We start from the raw sequence: 20,190 nt of genomic DNA, 5'->3' as shown, positions 1-20,190 counted from the left end.
AGAGCAAATAAAATCAAATAAACACAGATACACTTTCACAATGAAGTACAGAGAAAGCTGGGTGTGTTTAATGATTAATATTATTCTTGGTATTCATTCTTCTCTTTCGATGAAACCTTGCTCTCTCTATTTCTGTCTCTCTGTGTCTCTCTCTCTCTCTCTCTCTCTCTCAGAACTCCAAATGGAGGTGTGATGGTTTCCCCGAGGCTCAATGTCCTGGCTAGTTTCACCAGGCACACTGTTGTGTTTCATAGGAGAAGTGTGACTGCACAAATACAGTAATGAGCCCTCACTGGGAGCTGGGGGCCTCCTGGCACTGCTAATGGCTCCTCTGGACTACAGCTGTATCCAGGTTACAACCTGGCCTGGCTGACAGGAGGGACAAACGATTCCCAGCCACAGGAACACATTGTAGTCAGAAAACCAGTTCCATAGTGAACTATGTGTTTGGTGTGTGGGTGTTTGAAGTAGGGAAGGAGGAAAAAAGATCTGGGTAGCGGGTTAGGGGGGCAGGAAGCTGTGGATGTCAAGAAACAAGGGGGCCATGGTAGAAACAGAGACCAAGGAATAAGGACAGTTGAAGAGATGTGGTTTGGCCATAAACGCAGCAGATAGACCCAATAAACCCTGGAAGCTCTCATAGGGCAACAGCTGGCATCGGATGAGAGTGGTGTGTGTGTGTGTGTGTGTGTGTGTGTGTGTGTGTGTGTGTGTGTGTGTGTGCGTGCGTGCGTGTGTGCGTGCGTGCGTGTGTGTGTGAAAGAGAGAAAGAAAGTGAGTGTGTGTGGTCTAATAGTCATATTAACAAATTTGGTTCTGCTTTTTTTATGTAAGCAAACTGTATATATTCAGTTACCATAATAGCAAAACCATCAAGGACAATAAACATAAAGTTGTTTTGCATACAAGCCGGTTTTAACCTTCAAACCCGATAAACCATGTGACGGATTCATTCTTGCAAACTTATATTGGCACCGCTCGAAAACTTCATTTTAGCCATATGTTTCTTAAGATGGCAAAAATGTCATGCTGAAGTACGTGAAAATTAATAGCTGCAAAAATTAATCGATTGGTTGTCAACTATTAAATTAATCGGCCACTATTTTAATAATTGATGATTTGAGTCATTTTTTATGAAAAGAAGTCACAATTATTTGATTCCACCTTCTTAAATGTGAATATTTTCTAGTTTCTTTAGTCCTATATGACAGTAAACTACATATCTTTGAGTTGTAGACAAAACAAGACATTTGAGGTCGTCATCTTGGGCTTTGGAAAGCACTGATTGTCTTTTTTCACCATTTTATTGACCAAACAACTTATCATTTATTTGAGAAAATAATGGACCGCTTAATCGACAATGAAAATAATCGTTAGTTGCAGCACTAGTGCAAATGCTCTAAAATAACACCCAATCAAGACATCAACAATTTGATGAATAGCCCAGCAGCAATAAAAAAATATAAGGTTGGTAGGTAAGTGCAAGATAGCAAAGGCATGACCATCTATTGTTTTCAAACCTAACAGCATATTAGGCATTAGGGCTGAGTCCAAGGAGCTCAAATTGCAATCCTGTTTGTGTGGGGCTAAAAGGTTTGTGATGTATGGGGCTTGAAGGTCCATGGCTAATGTTTCATAAATTACTGGCATGCAATTATGTAACATTATGACACCCAAAACTCAAAGCATTGTGTGTCCAACATCTCCCCTCTACTACAACAAACACATTAACACACACTCAGTCCCACTCCCATTGTTGCCCTCTCTGGGAAAGCTCACAGCTTGGGTTCTTTAGCTCCTGTTTTGTCTGGCTCTCCATTCAAAATGGCCCCCTCATGACCACGCACATTATTGTCCGGGCAGGCAGCCCCCAAGTGGACTGAGGCTCCCCGGGTGCAAGCAGTGATTCATGGCACAAGGGTCTGTAAAAGAGCAGCCTCGCCCCACGCAGCAGCCCTTCATGGGGACAAGAAGAGCAGAGGCTGTTGGCAGTGGGAGTGAATAAAAAGTCTGGCTAGAGGACTGAACCCTGTTGAGACCATGCGGACCAAGGGAGGCAGAAGGGGAACGGTCAGTGTTTTCTTCAGTGTGTGTGTGTGTGTGTGTGTGTGTGTGTGTGTGTGTGTGTGTGTGTGTGTGTGTGTGTGTGTGTGTGTGTGTCTGTGTAGAGAGAGAGTGAGAAAGCGGGAGTGAAAGAGACAGAGAGACATGAATGGGTAAGCCCAAATTAATGCTGTGAGTGTTTCTGTTGAATCTACACTGCTCCCTGTCCCGAGGACAATCTCACAGCAGCTTTTTAACAATCTTAGCTCCGAGGCAAGTGCAAAGTACTAAATGTTTAGGCGTTATCTCTAACACTTACCCAATCTAACAGAGCACTAGTTTAAAGGGCACTGGGAAAAAAGACACTGGGAGAAACAAAGAGGGCTCATGAATAAGCTGAAAAATGATAGTAGTTGCTAGGATTGATGAAACCCTATTCAGGTCTTGTGACAGGCAGTGAGACACACAAATTCTTTCCCCTCAGGCTAGAAGGCGTAATTTCCCCTTCCATTGTCACAAGAGCCATGTAAAAAATTACCTGTAGTTCAATGACTGCCTCAAAGTAATTATCTATCTATCTATCTATCTATCTATCTATCTATCTATCTATCTATCTATATACAGTATCTATATATCTGTCTGACTTTTTGTCTGTCTATACTTGCAGATCAAGACACTCAGAATAGAAACACTGGCATGCTGCTCCGTTGTAACACACGGTGGGATGCGGATGGAAATGCTGGCCCCACAGGACACACACGTACACACATACACACACACACACACACACACACACACACACACACACACACACACACATTAAGAGCAGACTGCTGTGGGGCTGACGCAAGACTATCTCTGTCTCACGTGTCTCTCCCCTACGGCCGCCCGCTGCTCCTGACCTTCGAGATGTTTTTCTCTCTCCTTCTCCCTCTCCCTTTATTCCTCTCTATTTCACACTCACATAACACACACACACACCCGCCCTCACTCACTCACTCACTCACTCACTCTCACACGCACGCACGCGCGCACGCACGCACACACACACACACAAACATACACACACACTCCTCAGTATTTTGTCATTAAAAGGCATTGCATTTCAAGCTTGGATCAAGCAGATGGGGCTGTGTAAGCATTGCTGCTCCTTCATGCAGCACCATGGCTTAAGTACAGATAGTCCACATGCATTACAGCACTCTCCCTAAATGCATGCACACAAACACATATGTGAACACACACAACCTTCCTGGAACCAGAGAATCTGCACGGTTGTGGATGGCTGCTTCATGTGGGTACTGTGTAGCTCAGTTGTGTAATGCCTAGCTGATGTAGTTGAATACCTAAAGACATGCTCTACAAAACAGGAACACTAAACAGCAGACTAAGGTATCATCTCGTAGCAGAGAAAGCGCCCTGGTTAGACATTCTTACCCTAATATATTTATTAGTCCTTTCTAACCAATGGTTCGTGCCTTCTAGTGGCAAAACACTGACAAATATACTCACATAAAGTTCAATGGGTTCATAACACACACACACACACACACACACACACACACACACACACACACACACACACGTGAATGTAACATAATTATATCCATGCCATTAGACAAATTTCTCTGTCTTTCTTTCATTTTTTTTTCTCAACATTTGCATATTCCTTTGGGTGTTTGAGTTGAGCAGTTCTTTCCTTTTTCCTTCTCTTGTCTTCCAAGCAACAAATGTCAGCTAATTACACCATAGCTGTTTGGATGAGCTCCATCTTTCCCTGTGCTCTTCTGTGCTTGTTCTCTATGGGGCTGCAGGAAAAGTCAGGCAGCCAAGAGACACCAGTTAGGAACAGCCAGCGGTGGGGGTTGATCCACACACACACACACACACACACACACACACACACACATACACACACACACACACACACACACACACACACACACACACACACACACACACACATACACACACACACACACACACACACACACACACACTAGAAATTGATTCCCCAAGAGAGAGGACTCATCAATACTTATCACAAATGATACAACCAGCACACACCCAACCTGCAGGGGATATAATATATCATTTACAGCCAGAGATGAAGCAGTAACTGTTCAATAGAATCAGGTCTGCTAACACATACCAGGCTAAAGAGCCAGTCACGGGCAAAACAAGTGTTTCCCGGAGCTCTGCATTCAGTAAAAATGTTTTTATAAAAGATCCCATTCGATCTGGTGGCACACTTGCAGGCACAAGGCCATCAAGTCAGGCAGCAGAGAAAAGTGCAAGTCATTGTCTGTGTGTGGAACAACAAACTGCCACCTTGGTGTGTGTGAAGTGAAGCCTTACGACGCAGCCGCGCCCCTGAGTACTGCTAGCTCTCACACAGAGACGGTGAGAAAACAGAGAATAAGAAAGAAAGAAAGGACGGAGAGAGGAGGATATTAAAGTAAAGCTGTGCATCGCAATACAAATTTACAACTAAACACCATCCTAACCTAGAAGCACTGTAGGGCACAGTTAACAGCCATTTACATTCAGCGTTGGCTCTGAACAGATAGCAAAGTCAAAGGATGTTTATTAGGCGCGTACGTTTCAGACAAATATTCTGATTAGAATGGGAGAAATCTAATTAATTGCTTGATTCACTGAATGAACCCCGAATTTGTAATGTAATCATAACAACTGCTTTTCAAGGGGCTCTTGTTAAATTTAATTGGGGGAGAAAAAAAGCATCCTCTGAATGAATGAAAATCAAATTAGGCCTGAAACTGGAAGAGTCTGCAAGTTTGTTCTGGCTTGGCATAAAAAAAAACTGTAAAAGCAGAAGTGTGTGACAAAGGGGCACAAAGGGGGACAGAGGAGACGTAAACACTGTTTAGTAAATGTTGTACTCACTGTTAGTTGTCTTTAGCTCTTTGACATAACTGCTGTAACACCTGGAGAAAAAGCAGAAACAAAAGATCACAGTGGTTCAGGTTAAAAATACAAGCTGATGTTTTTCCGGCATGCTTTCATTTATATGATAATAAAATGCTTAGATTATATGCAGTATTGTGATAATGCTGAAGGTTTTTCCTTAGAGAGCCTGAAGGGGATGAAGCCCATAAAACTACCTGGATATCAATGTTACAGGCGCACAGCTTAGAATTTGCGGTTTTCAGACACATCAAACAAAAAGTACAGTGACGTCTGAAACACAGCTGTGGCAGCACACACACACGCACACACACACACACACACACACACACACACACACACACACACACACACACACACACACACACACACACAAAGATATTCACGCACACAAAAAGTCTCTTTCTCCCTGAGCCCTTTCTTGCAAAACCTGTTTGTTAGAAATGGATCTAGACACTGGAGCTTTGAGTGTGAGGATATTTTTCCCAAACACAAGACCGTTCTTGCAGAGAACCAAGCCTTACTAACGTTCTCACGCCCATCTCTCACTCATTGTCTCTAAGGCCCTCCTGTGCTCTTGCAGCCTGAGCCTAATCTGAGCAGCTCACCATAACAGACGCCACCCAGCTATGTATGTTTTACTACAGCAACCAAACACACATAGATTTTACAACTTTCATTTATGCTAATATACACCTATTCTTGAATATGAACGATATATGAATCAGACTGATGCGAAAACTCACGTTTTCTGCTACAATGTCAGTTATAACTTGTGTCAGCATGGTTGGATTCTCTCTAACCTTTATTTTACCAGGGAAAAAAAAAATCACATTGAGATTAAAATCTCTTTTACAAGTGAGCCCTGGCCAAGAAGGCAGCTACCAGGCAGAAGATGGTACCAAAAACAGTACAAACTCCCCATACACATGCACCCGGACATAGGGAAGTAGGCTCTGATAGACATTTCCAGACACACAAACACACCAACACACAAACAGTGTTTCAGCATGTGTGGGTAGCTATCTAACGAGGTTTTGTTGACAGTAAACACATCCATCTGGTCACATTCAACAGAATCGAGTCTGGTGGACACTTCATCAGCACGGATGTGGTTAACTATCACAGTTATGTATTTCTACTTTTTAATTCAATGACCAAATCTTGCACATAGTTTGAAATGTTATTTTAACTGCTGTTGTTACCGTAATTCATGTAAATGTCAATTTGAATGAGGGTAAAATACACAGTTCCCACACCTTCTTAAACATCAAATTCAAGGACTTTCCAGGCACAATTCACCCAAATTTAAGGACCAAACACAGCGTAGTTTGAGACACGGATTAAGGTTAATTACTGTTACTGTTAATTACTGTTGTTCTATTCTTACACAAAATCTATAAATGCAAGAGCTTCAATGACCCATGCCAATTTATCTTTTTTCAAAAACATTCAAAGCCTTGATTCTTTCTGCTCAAATTCACAAACTTTAGTTTCAAACTTCTTTTACTAAGGACCCGTGGGAACCATGAAAAAAAGAAGATGGGTATATTGCAGTTCATGAGCCCAAGTGATTTGTCTTTCTAGATGCCCTCCAGTCATGTCAAAGTGGCACATAATGCATCGCACATCTGTCATTACAGCTGAATTTATCCCTGAACAAAAGAAGTCACCTACACTGGTGGTGTTGATAACAACCGCACTGATCGAACTGCAATGGTTCCCATCATTATCTACACTCTTAAGGCCTCATTTACAGTCGCCATTCCCGACCTGTCATACGACAATGTGACGTCAAAATGACGTAGATCTCGCTGGCGAGCCAGGATTTAAAGTCCAGACCAGAGGTCGCGCACCACTCTATTTTTTTCAGCCACACACGACAAAGCGGAAATAGGAAGCATGGACGAGTTCGAGGGCAAGCGGATGCCAGGACTCTCAGAGTGACTGCAAGTCTCTCCTGTAAACTTACTGGGTTAAGATGAGTTTTTTTATGGCGAATGAAATGCTCGATCCAACAAAGAAGGTCATCGAATCGAAACATTGATGTCAATGCTGCTGCCAGTTCTGCCATTGTTTACCTTTTATCTTCTTCTTCTAGTCCGTAGAAATTGCAAAGTCAGTAGCCTTTCCTCATTAGCGCCACCTCTGTTCAGGAGAAGACTGCAACTAGTGTCTACCACCACGCACGAGTATAAATAGTTATGGCACTCCCATGATGTCACACTGTCGCGCGAGTCTACTGAACGCTTTACACAGACAGACTGACAAACACACACACACACACACACACACTCACACACGCATGCACAGACTACAGACACACACACAAATACTTTGATAACTCATTGCGGTGATAATGATAACAGAGAGCCAGGTAGGCTGAATTCATCTTCAGCTTTTTCATAAAAGCCTATTAGTGGATGATTAAAGGATCTCTGCTCATAGGGCTTCAGCACAGAAAATGATTTGCCAGCCACGATGCAGGTGAATTACACTGGATAAGAAAGCCAGTGCTGTCTGCCATCATTTGCCTGACTGAGAATCACGCTGTTAGTCTATTAACCTCATTTTACTGTAAGATCTTACCAGTTTTACATCAATGGCAGATAGATAAAATATCACAAAACACACATTTTCTCTTCCTAAGACTTAATGCCTGTAGCCTTCTTCAACTCCAATGTCCTTATAAATCGTGTCAGTATGATGATATTAGAAGCTGCAGCTAACAATTATTTTCATTATCAACGAATCCCGAGATTATTTTTTTCAATTAATCATTTGGCATATACAATGTCAAAAAGTAGTAAAGCCTTTTTAAATCTTTAAAAAGCCCGAGATGACATCATCAAATTGCTCGCTTTGTCCGAACAACAATCGAAAACCCTAAGATAATTAGTTTTCTACCACATAAGACAGAAAGAAAATCCTCACAACTGAGAAGCTGGAACAAGGGAACGTTATTGCTTGAAAAATGACGGTGAATGTAATAATGAATTGATTATCACAATAGATGCAGATTATTTGATCGACCAATTTATTTATCAACTAAATGTTTCAGCTTTATATGATATATGAAAACTTTAAATTAAATAAAAAAAGGATGTATACCATCAAATTACAGAATAACATGAACGATTTAATAATTACTTGGATATTACCATTTTATCACACAAGCAATTATTTAATGAGAGACAGCACATGTAATCACGTTAGCTATTTGTATATACTTAATGAACAAAGTGATACAAAAAAAACTTCTGCCCTAAGTTATGTAAGTGAACTACTTTTTGAGTAGAAATCAAATGTCACTTTTATTATAATCATCCTTACTTTGTAATTTCCATCTAATTAACTTGAAAGGCAAAAAAACGGAAAAGCAGGAACTCTCTGCAAAGTTATAATTACCTGCATTTACACTCCAGGCATGCTTGCACATGGACAGTGTACAACAGAACTGTTATGACATCTCTCTGAATTGTCTTGTTTGGTTTCCCTAATCTACCCCCCTTGCCTCAGCCACACAGATGTTGACTTTACTTTAGGATTCATACAGCGGCTCTCAGGCATCTGCACGGGGTTAAATACAAGGGTCGGACTTTTGTACCAGCCACAGAAAGAGAGAAAGACAAAAACACAAAAAGTAAAGAAAGAAACAAACAAACAAACAAAAATAAGGGAGGAAAGAAAGAAAAAGAAAGAAATGTCACCATCTTTCATGTGAGCCTCCTTTACAAAGAAACTCTGGTATTTGAGCATGGGAAAACAAGTGTACTCTGAACATACACATATTGAGATTGGCCTAAAATCCCTTGCTTTTTAATATTTGATGCCTTTTTAGAAGAGCGACAGTGGTGAGGTGTTTGTCTCCGTTATCTCTGTTGATCTCTGGTACACCAGGCCCTGTGGGAGTGAGCTAGTTAGACTTGGCCGCAGACATTTTCCTGAAGCCCCCAGAACAAAACAGGCAAGTCTTGACAGTCTGTCCGCCACCGAGTCGTCACACAATCAGTTGCAGGAAACCAATCCCTAAATAGCAGTGATTCATCTCTTCATCACACACAATGCCAGTACACAGTGCACAAAGAAGCTCTCTCTTCCTCTCCCTCTCTCTCTCTCCCTCTCTCTCTGTCTTACCCTATCTGTCTCGACCCCCCCCCCACAGTGTGGTCTCTCATGCTGCTTAAAAATAAGTGCTTCTCCCAGCTTTCTTTGCCCTGTGATTTATTGGCAGTGTTTAACTGCAGGGCAGCATCTTTTATTGTTACATGATCTGGGGCTGAAAGCTGACAAAATGGAATCTCTGCGCCAACTACCTTTGTATGTGAGTAAGTGTATGTTCAGGGCAAAGTAGGGAATAAAGAACTTGTGCGAGAAACGTTTGTTTAAGTGCAATTCAAATCATCCCAGCCTCCCGGTGCAGTGTATGTGTGTTTGTCATTCCACTAAATGGTTTCTTCCTTGACTTGATGGAACAAGTGCCACCTCAAGGGAATGGGTTACACCATACACAAAAAGTAAAGCGCTTTGAGACTGGCAAAAATCTCAGAACATTAGTGCAATCCATTTGTGAGAGGTAGAATATAGATATTAAATACCAGGGTGGTTTTGTATGCATCTGTCTTTTTTGTCTGTGTATGTACGCATGTTGTTGTGTTGCCATGATAACTCTTCTCTAAATGACAAAGAGCATGTTGCTGCATTAGCCAATCCACTTCCTTCTCTTGCTTTTCTTTGCAAAGATAAATCTCTTTCCAAATATGCAGTCAGCCTGGCCTCGCTGGTGACTGTCCCACAGTTGCATTTGGAACAATGATATCAGTACAGTCTGTGACCAGATCATCACCAGTAGATAATCAGGCGAGCACAGGCCCACACAACAGGCTTGGTGTATCGTTACAGCCTCGATGATCCATCAAGATGACGTGTGAAGGTCAGAGTAGCTGTGACCAACACAGCTGTCACATCTTCATCCCAGCACCCTCTTTAACTGGCCTTCCAAAACACTCAGCACAAAACATGGCCAAGTGGGGAGCGCAGGGGCCAAGGCCAACAGAACATGCCTATAACCTAGGCTGGGCTTGTATCATGACATGATTACCCTCCATACAATAACACAAGCTGTGGTGAAGAGGCGAATCAGACCTGTTTTGGTGTAATGACATCTGCAACTATGACAAGGAAACTGTTGGCATATCCATCCAATGAAATCCAATGAAAAACAATATGACGTGTATTAGTATTGGCTCTCACGATTTAATTCAACAAACAACACAGCCTCAATTTTAAATGACTAACAGCTCTGTTGTATGAGAGGAAAATGCTACTGTGGAGCTGTGTGGAGAGCAGATCCAGAAAGAATCCACTTTGATTTCAATGCTTGTGTGTGTATTTGTGTGTGTGTGTGTGTGTGTGTGTGTGTGTGTGTGTGTGTGTGTGTGTGTGGCTTCTATTAAATGGATCTGCTGTCTCCTTGATCAAGGGAGTCAATAAAGGTCCAGCCCTGTCAAACCCTCAGGGGTAAGTGTGCATGCACATATGTGTCCGTGTGCCTGTGTGTGTGTGTGTGTGTGTGTGTGTGTGTGTGTGTGTGTGTGTGTGTGTGTGTGTGTGTGTGTGTGTGTGTGTGTGTGTGTGTGTGTGTGTGTGCGTGCGTGTGTCCGTCCGTGTGCCTGCCTGTGTGTGTGTGTGTGTGTGTGTGTGTGTGTGTGTGTGATGGTCAGAATTTGAAGTACTCTGACAGGTGAATGATTGAGTGCTTTCATTTCCTTCCAGCGACAAGACATGTGCACAAAAACGCATACATAGTGTACACACACACACACACACACACACACACACACACACACAGTGGAGGATAGATGGAGAGAGAGAGAGAGAGAGAGAGAAAGCTGTTGTTTCCTAAAGGATGCTGCTCCTGCCTGCATGCTTAAATTAGCTCTAAATGTTTGGATTACACACGGGAGCTCTCACAGAGGATTTAGCAGCCATAGCCTGGAGTTCGGGGGATGTGTGGATGTTTCCATCTACATCCAAACACATGCACGCACAAAAAGTGTCCTTAAACAGATCCCAAACATATGTCACTTAATTATCACTCACTGTATTCAGTTACATCCATCTAACTCAGACAAACAATGGGGAGTTGTTGGGAATTTAAAAAGCAACATGCAGCTCTAAATGGTGTAAACAGCAGCAGCACGCTATTTCATTCATGTGGGGGCAAGGGTTTCCGCATTACACTTTTTTTAAGTGTGCAGTCTTGGCTTCTGTTGGTGGGGGGAGGATAGAATATGCTAGCAGACATAGAGACAAGGAGAGAAAGGAGGAGAAAAAGAGAAGGGGAATGAGGGAGGTCAGTGCCCCCAGTCTCAGATAAAGGCCCTCTCCCTCCCTTCTGCCTCAGTTTTTCGAAGCCCCTGCCAGGATCGAGAGGCGTCTCACGTTACAGCTGTCTCTCAGTGTCATCGTTCAGAAAAAAAGCACACAAGCGAAAGAGAGAGAGACATAGTGTGAGAGAGACAGACAGAGGGGAAAAGCGGGACAATGCCAAAGACCGCGCAGGGCTAGGCTTTCATAGCTGGACAAGAGAAAAACAACAACAGCAGCAGGTTGAACTGAGTGAGGAAGCCCTTGTGGTTTGGCTGCCTGGTGGTGTTTTTTAATAAGTTAAGTTAATGCAACATAAATGTTCACTACAATGTGCGTTTCAAAATCACTGAAATGTGCTTTGACCTTTTCAAGACAAATTATTTCGAAATGTAGTGTGAACAGGGCTAGTCAGAGCCTTTCCTTTACACCACCTGTGAACACTTCCTTAGAAGAAAAAGGAGGAATAAATGATGTAATACTTTGTTCTGTGTTCAGTGAGAACAGAGAAAGAGAAACACAGTATACTCAGAGAAAGAGATGGTTATGGCTGTAAGACTGCGTGTTATGGGGTGTCTCAGGATTAGACATCAATGAGTGTCCTCTCTACACATGAGTATCCATTTTTAACCTTAAAATGCTAAAAACAGCAACATGTCCCAGGTCCAGTAATGACTAATCCAATGACTGCTAGCATTTCAGCCTGCACTGCTAACAAGGTGAGTCCATTTAGGTCAGTACTGATTTAAGTTAAATTTAGACTGAATGTTTTTTTATTTTCTATAACTTTTGCTAGAGATGTAAAGGATGCCCAGGAATTCCAGATAAAAAAACTTCATGAAGGAAAGGGTGCAGTGTATGCAGATTTTCACTCCAAACAGTAGCGCGTATACAGCCGACACAGCGAGTGCTGATTGTACCAGTGTGGTTTACATAAAACATGGTAAAAAAAAATAAAAAATACACATACAGCTACTGCACAGCTCAAGACTGCTTTCCTATTTGTTTTTCTCCAGCCTTGTCATTTCTCATGGCGTTCCGTAGGAGTTAAATATTTAAAATTCTGGCTTAGCTTGGTGCCAGCACAGCTAAAATAAAAGCCTTTGTGGCAGCAGTGACCAGATTTTAAATGCTGAAGAAGATCAATAAATGGGGGCTGTCGAGGCGCAATCTCATGCATTTATGTGTGTGTGTGTGTGTGTGTGTGTGTGTGTGTGTGTATGTATGTGTGTGTGTCTCTCTCTCTGAGTGTTTGTCCTGTCCCTATGCGTAACTGCCTGTGTTGTTACAGCAAGTGTGTGTGTGTGTGTGTGTGTGTGTGTGTGTGTGTGTGTGTGTGTGTGTGTGTGTGTGTGTGTAGATATGTTTGTCTGTGTGTCTACGTGTGTCTACCCACCAAGACTCACAGCTCCCCTGCCTGATACAAGCTATTCTATAGTATCATCAAGAACCCCACTGACCCAGGAGGCACACCAATGGAGAAACCAATATCATTCCCATTCCCACATCTGAAATCTTCTTCCTATTTCTTTTCCAATCCCAGTATCCTTTTCCCATCTGAGCGCAGCAGGCCAGCATGGGTGAATTGTAGAGCAAAGTATAAATACAGGCCCCCTGCTGCAGATAAAGAACGTCAAGGTGTGGTATCAAACTAAATAGCAGGTTTTCCCGACCTCGTCGACATTTCCATAATCAAGTTCCTGCTAAAATAAAATGATGGGCACCCAGACAACACGGACAGGGAGGGGAGAAAAACGACAGAAAACATTTTGTTTGTTTTTCTTAGGACAAATCCCTAACATCATGTTTATGCTGTTCCAATCCAGTCTATTTTAGCTAATGTTAAGAGACGCTGAATGTCTCCGTTTCATGAAGCCAAATAACACTGATGTGATTTCTTTTCAAGAGAAGAAATGCATTCATAGTGTTGCCATATTTTTTTGTCACTCTTAGGTTTTACAAAGACCACATTAAATGGATGCTTTCAGCTCACATAAAGTGATAACCTTCTTTGCTAGGTCTTTTCCGCATGAATATGTGATGAAGACAAACAATGAATTATGAAGGCCTTGTGTGCATGCTGTTCTATGGCTCAACAAAACAAGAAGTGCATGATCTGTATTTTCGCCTCCTTGCTAATGTAGAAAACAAAAACACCCCTGAAGTGGAAAAAATCATAAGGACCTTTTGAGACTTCATTAAAAATGAGAAACTAGCCTGGACTTTTCAAACAAGGCATCTCTTTGGAGGGGTAAATCAACCCTTTCACCTTGCTGGTGGAAAAACAGGCATCCCAACAAGACAGAGCAAGCACAAACAACCTTGACTTTCATCAAGGAAATTCTCACATTGAATGATAAATAGAGGCCCAGGGGACGAACAGCAAAGAAGCAGCTTATCGCCTTTCCCTCCCAAATTCGGCTGTCTTCTGAAAGTCAATGCAGGGTGACCCACTTGCACTTTACATTGCTTATTGTTTGGTAATTAATCTGCCATATGTAATCCACGCAGAAAATGTAGGGACAACTAAACTGGTTGTTGATTTGTTTAGTCTTAATTAACAGTTTGGATTGTTCATTTGTTTCTACAACAGAAGGCATATGAGCCCTATCTCATTAGCTTGGCTTTCACAAACATATATGCATTTCTCATTATACAGACGCAGGCAGACAGTTCTGCTCAGATGTAGCCAGAATATTTGAAAAGGCTCACGTTAAAAGTGGCCGTCACTGAGCATGCACTTTAGACAATTATTTGTGTACCCTGGTGATTATCAGGACATCCAGTGAACATGCAGTGTTACCAAAATAGCAAGGTAACAGAAGGCTAGGTAGATCATCTGAACTCTAACCAAGTGTGTAGCTGAGAGGACATTAACCTGCGAGGCCATGTAAACAAATGTATCAATATGTGAGTTTCCCACGTGGGCCTGTAACACACAGCCACAAAACAGTAGGCCAAGACAGACACACGGCAGCATCAATTTGATCTGTTACAATAAGAGGCATTATCAATCTAATGCCTAGAAGCTTTTAGGGCTTTCGCTAAAATGTTGCTTCTTCTCAAAAGGACCATTAGCCCTTATAGGATTAATGTCTACTTCAAAACATCTGTTTCAAGTCCTCAATTTCTTGGTACATTATTTCATTTGTCATTATTGTTTTCTGTGTGTGTGTGTGTGTGTGTGTGTGTGTGTGTGTGTGTGTGCGTGTGTGTGTGTGTGTGTGCGCGCATTATCATTTATATGTAAATTGCTGACCAATGGCGAGGGATGAGGAAATATGAACTGGAGTCTGTCTAATGTTAGTTCTTTAATCATTTGGCTAACACAGAGCAGACCTCTACTTCCTCTCAAAATTTCACAGCTCTGTGTCAGCGCTAACATGCAGAGATTTGACAGGGCTCCCAGATGGCCATTATTATCAATAGATTGTTTGTAGGTCTAATTAATCTCTGTCTAAATATAAAATACTGACAACAATGGCATGACATATTTAGATTAGGAGTTACAATGAGTATGATCATGCAAAAGTTAAATGTTTCTGTCATCATTAATTTAGTCTTCTGCTATCATGTCTAAAAAATATGTCATTATGATATATCTTGTCACAGAAAACACAGTACATGCTGTACCCCAGGATTAAATCGGTGATAGACTTAATCAGCAATAAACTCACAGTTTGGGGAAATCATCATTTCTATTTCCATGTTTGCCAAAAACTGATGCCAATATGGATATATAGATTTCAGTTTAATATTCCTGTTAAACTGTACTATAAGTGTGAACCTTGGTAAAGATGCAAACACCTCGAAACACTGCTCAATCCGTTCATGTCATGATTTAATAACACTTATAAGGTTTTAAGGTTTATGCAATCAGTCAAAGGGATGAGCACACATATTATATATTTTGGTATTTTATTTTTCTTTTTTCTTGCATTTTTTTCTGCAGCAGGTGAACCCTCAAGTGCCACAAGTGAAAACAAGTTTTGGTTAATGGAAAAAAATGTGGAACTGAGCTCTACTCAATCATCCCAAAAGTTGATGATTGTCTATACAGGTTAATGGTTGTCATTAAAGTGCACATGTATGCACTTGCAATTGACAGATGAATTATTCATATGCACAATAACAATTTGTTGTAATTAAACTTCCAGTACAAAGTGTTTTAATGTATGTTGTATGTCATGTCTGTGTCTTTTGAGTCTGGCAATAAAGTTGTTGATGATGATGATGATAATGATGATGATGATGATGATGATGATACTGTAACATATTTAAGCCAGCATCATTGCCTTATACTGATGACTTGATCGATATATCATGCACACCTAATACATCTCACTTCATTACATTTTCAAAAGAACACTACACACAACAAACTATGGGTTTCCTCCAAAGAAAAAAAGATAGCACCATATTCAATAGTAAAGGATTATAGAGAATACAGCCATGTGTGCACATGGGATTGTCTTCTCAAAAGCTGTCCAAGTTCTGTCAGATTCAGCACCCCCAGACACAGAGCTCGTGAACCTAATTTCACCTAATCAGCTTAGTCAATAGCAACCGTTTGCTGTGACTTTGGTAGACATGCAAATAGGGCTTAACTATGTCTATCCTTAATTCCTGAATGTTCAAGTCAAGCGGAAGTCCTCCTTTATCTCTTCAAAAACAACAGTTCCAATTTCAGAGAGAGAAAGAGAAGCAGAGAGAGAGAGAGAGAGAGAGAGAGAGAGAGAGAGAGAGAGAGAGAGAGAGAGAGAGAGAGAGAGAGAGAGAATAAAACTCCAGCCGAGATTTTTTTTTCTTTGCCTGGCAAGGAGAGACATCTCTGATTTGAGTGTGCTTGAGGTAGCACAGTGTGCTTTCATTTCAAACCAACATAGCAAACAATCTTTGACAGATTTGTTCCCCTTTTTCCTCTTTTGCTCTTGCTCACTCTCTCTCAAATTATGGGAAAACACACTTCACAAATTTATTAGCACTTCTTGTTGGTTTGTATGTTCAGCTGCATCATACGCACACACACACACACACACACACACACACACAAAGACATTTTCAAACAAATCTGCACAAAATGACACCAACAACAGATAGTTATAATAGCGGTAGAAAACTGAGAGACACTGTTCCGTTTTAATTCACTAATACCACTAATGGCTTCTTAGCAGCTCCATGAAATCAAGCAGCTGTCACGTCGATGCATCAGCAGTGAGAGGAGGGAGAGCCATCCCCATAAGGACAGAGGCACCGCGCCTTCATGTTTGGCTAAACATCTGCTCCTCTGCACTCCAGCTTTGCAGCAATAAACGGGCAAACAAAAGAGGTGGGAGGTGAAATGATCAGATTTTCCATTTCAAAGCATTTGTTCAGTTTGTTTTCGTTTCCCCTCCTCTTTCTTAAACTGCTTACAGGACATGGAGGAAGAAAGTGAGATCAAGTTTGAACTGTGAGGGACAGAGCAAATGCATAAGCTGAAATAACACCTTTTGTAAGATGGATGACAGAAATGAAATAAGGTCACCATTTTCCAAGACGCTCCTAATCTTAAACTTGTCAAATCAGTATTTTAGCTCAGCCAGGGGTGATTCAAATTGTGTTTGTATAATGATGACGAGAGATGCACGTGCACATCCTAAACTTGTCAATCTGGCAAATCTATCAATCATACATCAAGTCAACTTTGTGTAAACAACACCAGTACACCAATAAAGGTTTCTTTACAGGGCAATAAATACCTTTTGAATCACATAATTATTTCAAGCAACTCTGCAAATCAAAGGATGTCTAATCACTTGTTATTTGGCAGTGACATCCAGTTACATTTCATTTTGACTGTTCTTCCCTTAATAGGATTCTTGGTAATTAATATCCTTCCTTCCTTTCTTCCCTCCCTCCCTCCTCCTCCTTCCTTCCTTCAGTCATTCATTCACGTTCAGTTGCAAAGACAAACATAGCTCAGCACTGAGTAAACTTTCAAATCACATTAAACAACATAGCTTAAAAATAACATGAATACTTTTGTTCAACTGAGGCTGTACCAAAATACCACCATGTCCACCTGTCTCTCTCCAAAGATCACAATCCTGCCATATAACGTTAACGTTACGTCACTTTATATTTGCTTTTTAAAGCAAACGTCTCTCGACCACAAACTGCCCTTTCAGATACAACTGGCTTCAAATCATCGCTGACAATCTATCAACCACCTTCCTTTTCTTTCTAAAAACCGCAGACAGTACGCTATCACCGTCTCATTTTGTTCTAACAAGTCTAAAACTTTAGTAAAACTTGCGACAAAAAACGTGGATCCATTTCCTTTTAAAGCAGCCTGTGTGTGTGTGTGTGTGTGTGTGTGTGTGTGTGTGTGTGTGTGTTTGTGTGCGAGAGATAGATAGTTAGGGGGGAGGTAGGGGTGCTTGGGGGACAATTTTAAAATAACCAAGATGGCGAGAGGCTTGTTGTTTTGGAAGGGGCAGAAAAAATGGAGGATATTGTAATATACACAAAGGGATAAATTTCAACAACTCGGCCAAGCGGCTGCTAGCTTGCCTGCATGCCTCTCGGTTTGAGGAAGCGACCGCGATAGCAGCTCCCCGGCAGGCTGGCCAGCAATAAGCCTACAACACGAAAAGCTTAAAAACTCTGACCCGCTGTGTAAAAAGAAATGAGTATTATACGTCCAAGTTAATCCGAACCGAAGGTGATATTTATGTATTTGTCGCTAATTGTTTTATTTTCGTGTCGAGGGACTATTAAACTGGATGGATTTTAACGGACGAGAAGCGAGGACCAACGGCACTCCAGTGTCTTACCCCCCCTTTTAACGTTGACGGTTACGAACATCCAGCACAAAATACGCAAACAAAACGACAATCACACGGTTGATTAAAGCAAAACACCATAAACTCCTTGAAAAGTTACATTTCTTAACCATTAAACAAGTTATCAAATAGCCTGAGTGAACGGTGCGAGAGAAAATGAGAGAGGGACACAAAGACGATTCCCACTATCAGGTCACCACTCAGAAGAGGAGAAGAAAAAAACACTTCGTTTTTATAGTAAAGAGAAAAAAAAACTTTACACATTTGACTAAATGTACCGCTACCGAATACACCGACTGAATGAATTAGCTACAGCGTAACACAAGAAACTATCTAATAACCAGTTTACACAAGCTGAAAAAAGAAGCTAAGAAAGTAGAAACGAAGCCAGCTCTACGCAGCTCATCGCTTGTTCTGTGACGAGGGGGAAAACAGCGTCAGTGAAATAAAACACTTACCTTTTTTTAGTTTCGACACTTTACTTATTTCCAACGTGGGTTTTTAGTTCAACTAACACTTCGGTTCGGTCTTCTTGTCGCCTCTTTGTTTCCTTGGTCGGTTTTGGTTACGAAAAAGAGGTCGGGGACGAATGATAAAGAAGGGAATTGGGCAGTAATTGAGTCTCGGTGTGTGAGTGTGTGTGTTAGTTACTAACAGCAGATTGAAGGAGACTCTTCTCAAGGTTTATTCAGCTCCACTTCAAGGAACCGACCTGACGTCAGCTCACTACTGCCACACAAAGAAAACTTATTATTTGTGCAGCGGCCGTAGTAAGCGAAGGATACAGTTATTGACCGTTATTACTTTAATTGCGACATTGTCATTAAGCCTCACAGCGCTGTCAGGGATGAAGCGAGAAACTTTATTTGTGATGACGTCTTAAATCATACAGACCTGTGGCGATTATCGTCCACTAGTGTAAACAAATAACAATAAATGAATAGGCTGCATTAAAAAAAACAAAACATTAATTTGTGTTTCCTCATATAAAAGACACAACTTTCATATAACTTTGATCAGTTTGATTAATAATTATGATGTCGATAATGGTTTGAATTTATGCCTTAAAATGTGGATTTACACAAAATGGCCTACATCAAAGTATAGGTATACCTGCATACAAGATATTGCAAAGTCGTACAATCCTCTTCATATTTCAGACAACATTTGATTTTGTTTTCTTTATGGATTTATTTTGAAATGTTCTAGCCTATATGAATAAAGCTGCGCTCATCTATAGTATAACCTGGTACCAGAGAATGTTTCGCATTTTTGCTTGTTAAATGACCTAATCGATTAAACATCTTCAAAATAGTTGATGATTAACTAATTCATTAATTCAGCTGAAATTCGTATTATTAGAGAAACTGAAGGCTCAGGTGATGTTGGACTAAGGTGGAATCCTCAGTGATTACATAAATTGTAAAGGCTGATTGTAATACTGTCATCCACACACATTAGCTACTAGGCCAAAATGTACTGTGATTATTTATTTAATGAGTTACATCTTCCCTTAGTATCTATCTTTCTGTCTATTTATCTAAGTTACAGTCTTTTCTCAATTCCTTTTGTGTCTCACTAATAACTGCCCAAATGATGATCCCTGAGAAGACGATACATGATCAAACAAATACAAATGAGTTTCACACAGGCTCTAAATTAGAAGAAATTTGCCAAACAAAAACAGAAATGGGACAGATCTTCCTCGGGATAGGATCAATACATTGCCTGGCAAAGACAACCATCTGTGCCTAATTGTATGCTTTACCTCCTCTTCTGAACACACAATAAGCAACAGGCTGAGCACAGGCCCTCTGACCCAGACTGGGTTTCCAGACGGGGGAAGATTATTTCATTCAACTGGAAAACAACAAGGGGGTGGGGTGGCGGGGAGGATTTTTTTTTTTTTGCAGATGGAGTGGGCAACTGTTCTTATATGCCCCACCCTAATGAGGATGAGGATGGGTCACAGAGCCAGAGCCAATTGGTGTGTATCTCTCTACATGTCACACCACCCCTGGTT

The 20,190-nt window shown here is 41.2% G+C and overlaps 1 protein-coding gene across 12 annotated transcripts in view; it reads right to left on the bottom strand.

The window, feature by feature from the left end:
* The window catches only part of baz2ba (bromodomain adjacent to zinc finger domain, 2Ba), a 68,100-nt gene extending 49,207 nt beyond the window's left edge, over positions 1-18,893 (bottom strand). For 6 of the 12 annotated variants that reach the window (XM_035999638.1, XM_035999642.1, XM_035999639.1 and 3 more), the window contains exons 1-2: positions 18,626-18,893; positions 4,951-4,991 (exon numbers count right to left, since the gene is read on the bottom strand). The gene's annotated coding sequence lies outside the window, so the exon portion shown is untranslated. The remainder of the gene's footprint in view (positions 1-4,950; positions 4,992-18,625) is intronic. The other 6 variants (XM_035999641.1, XM_035999643.1, XM_035999646.1 and 3 more) reach the window with 2 other exon arrangements.
* Positions 18,894-20,190: the final 1,297 nt, after the last annotated feature.

Source organism: Sander lucioperca, chromosome 3 (genome assembly GCF_008315115.2).
Source record: "Sander lucioperca isolate FBNREF2018 chromosome 3, SLUC_FBN_1.2, whole genome shotgun sequence".
Lineage (NCBI taxonomy): Eukaryota > Metazoa > Chordata > Actinopteri > Perciformes > Percidae > Sander > Sander lucioperca.
The sequence above is the reverse complement of the archived record's forward strand: the minus strand, read 5'-3'. Positions and strand labels throughout refer to the sequence as shown.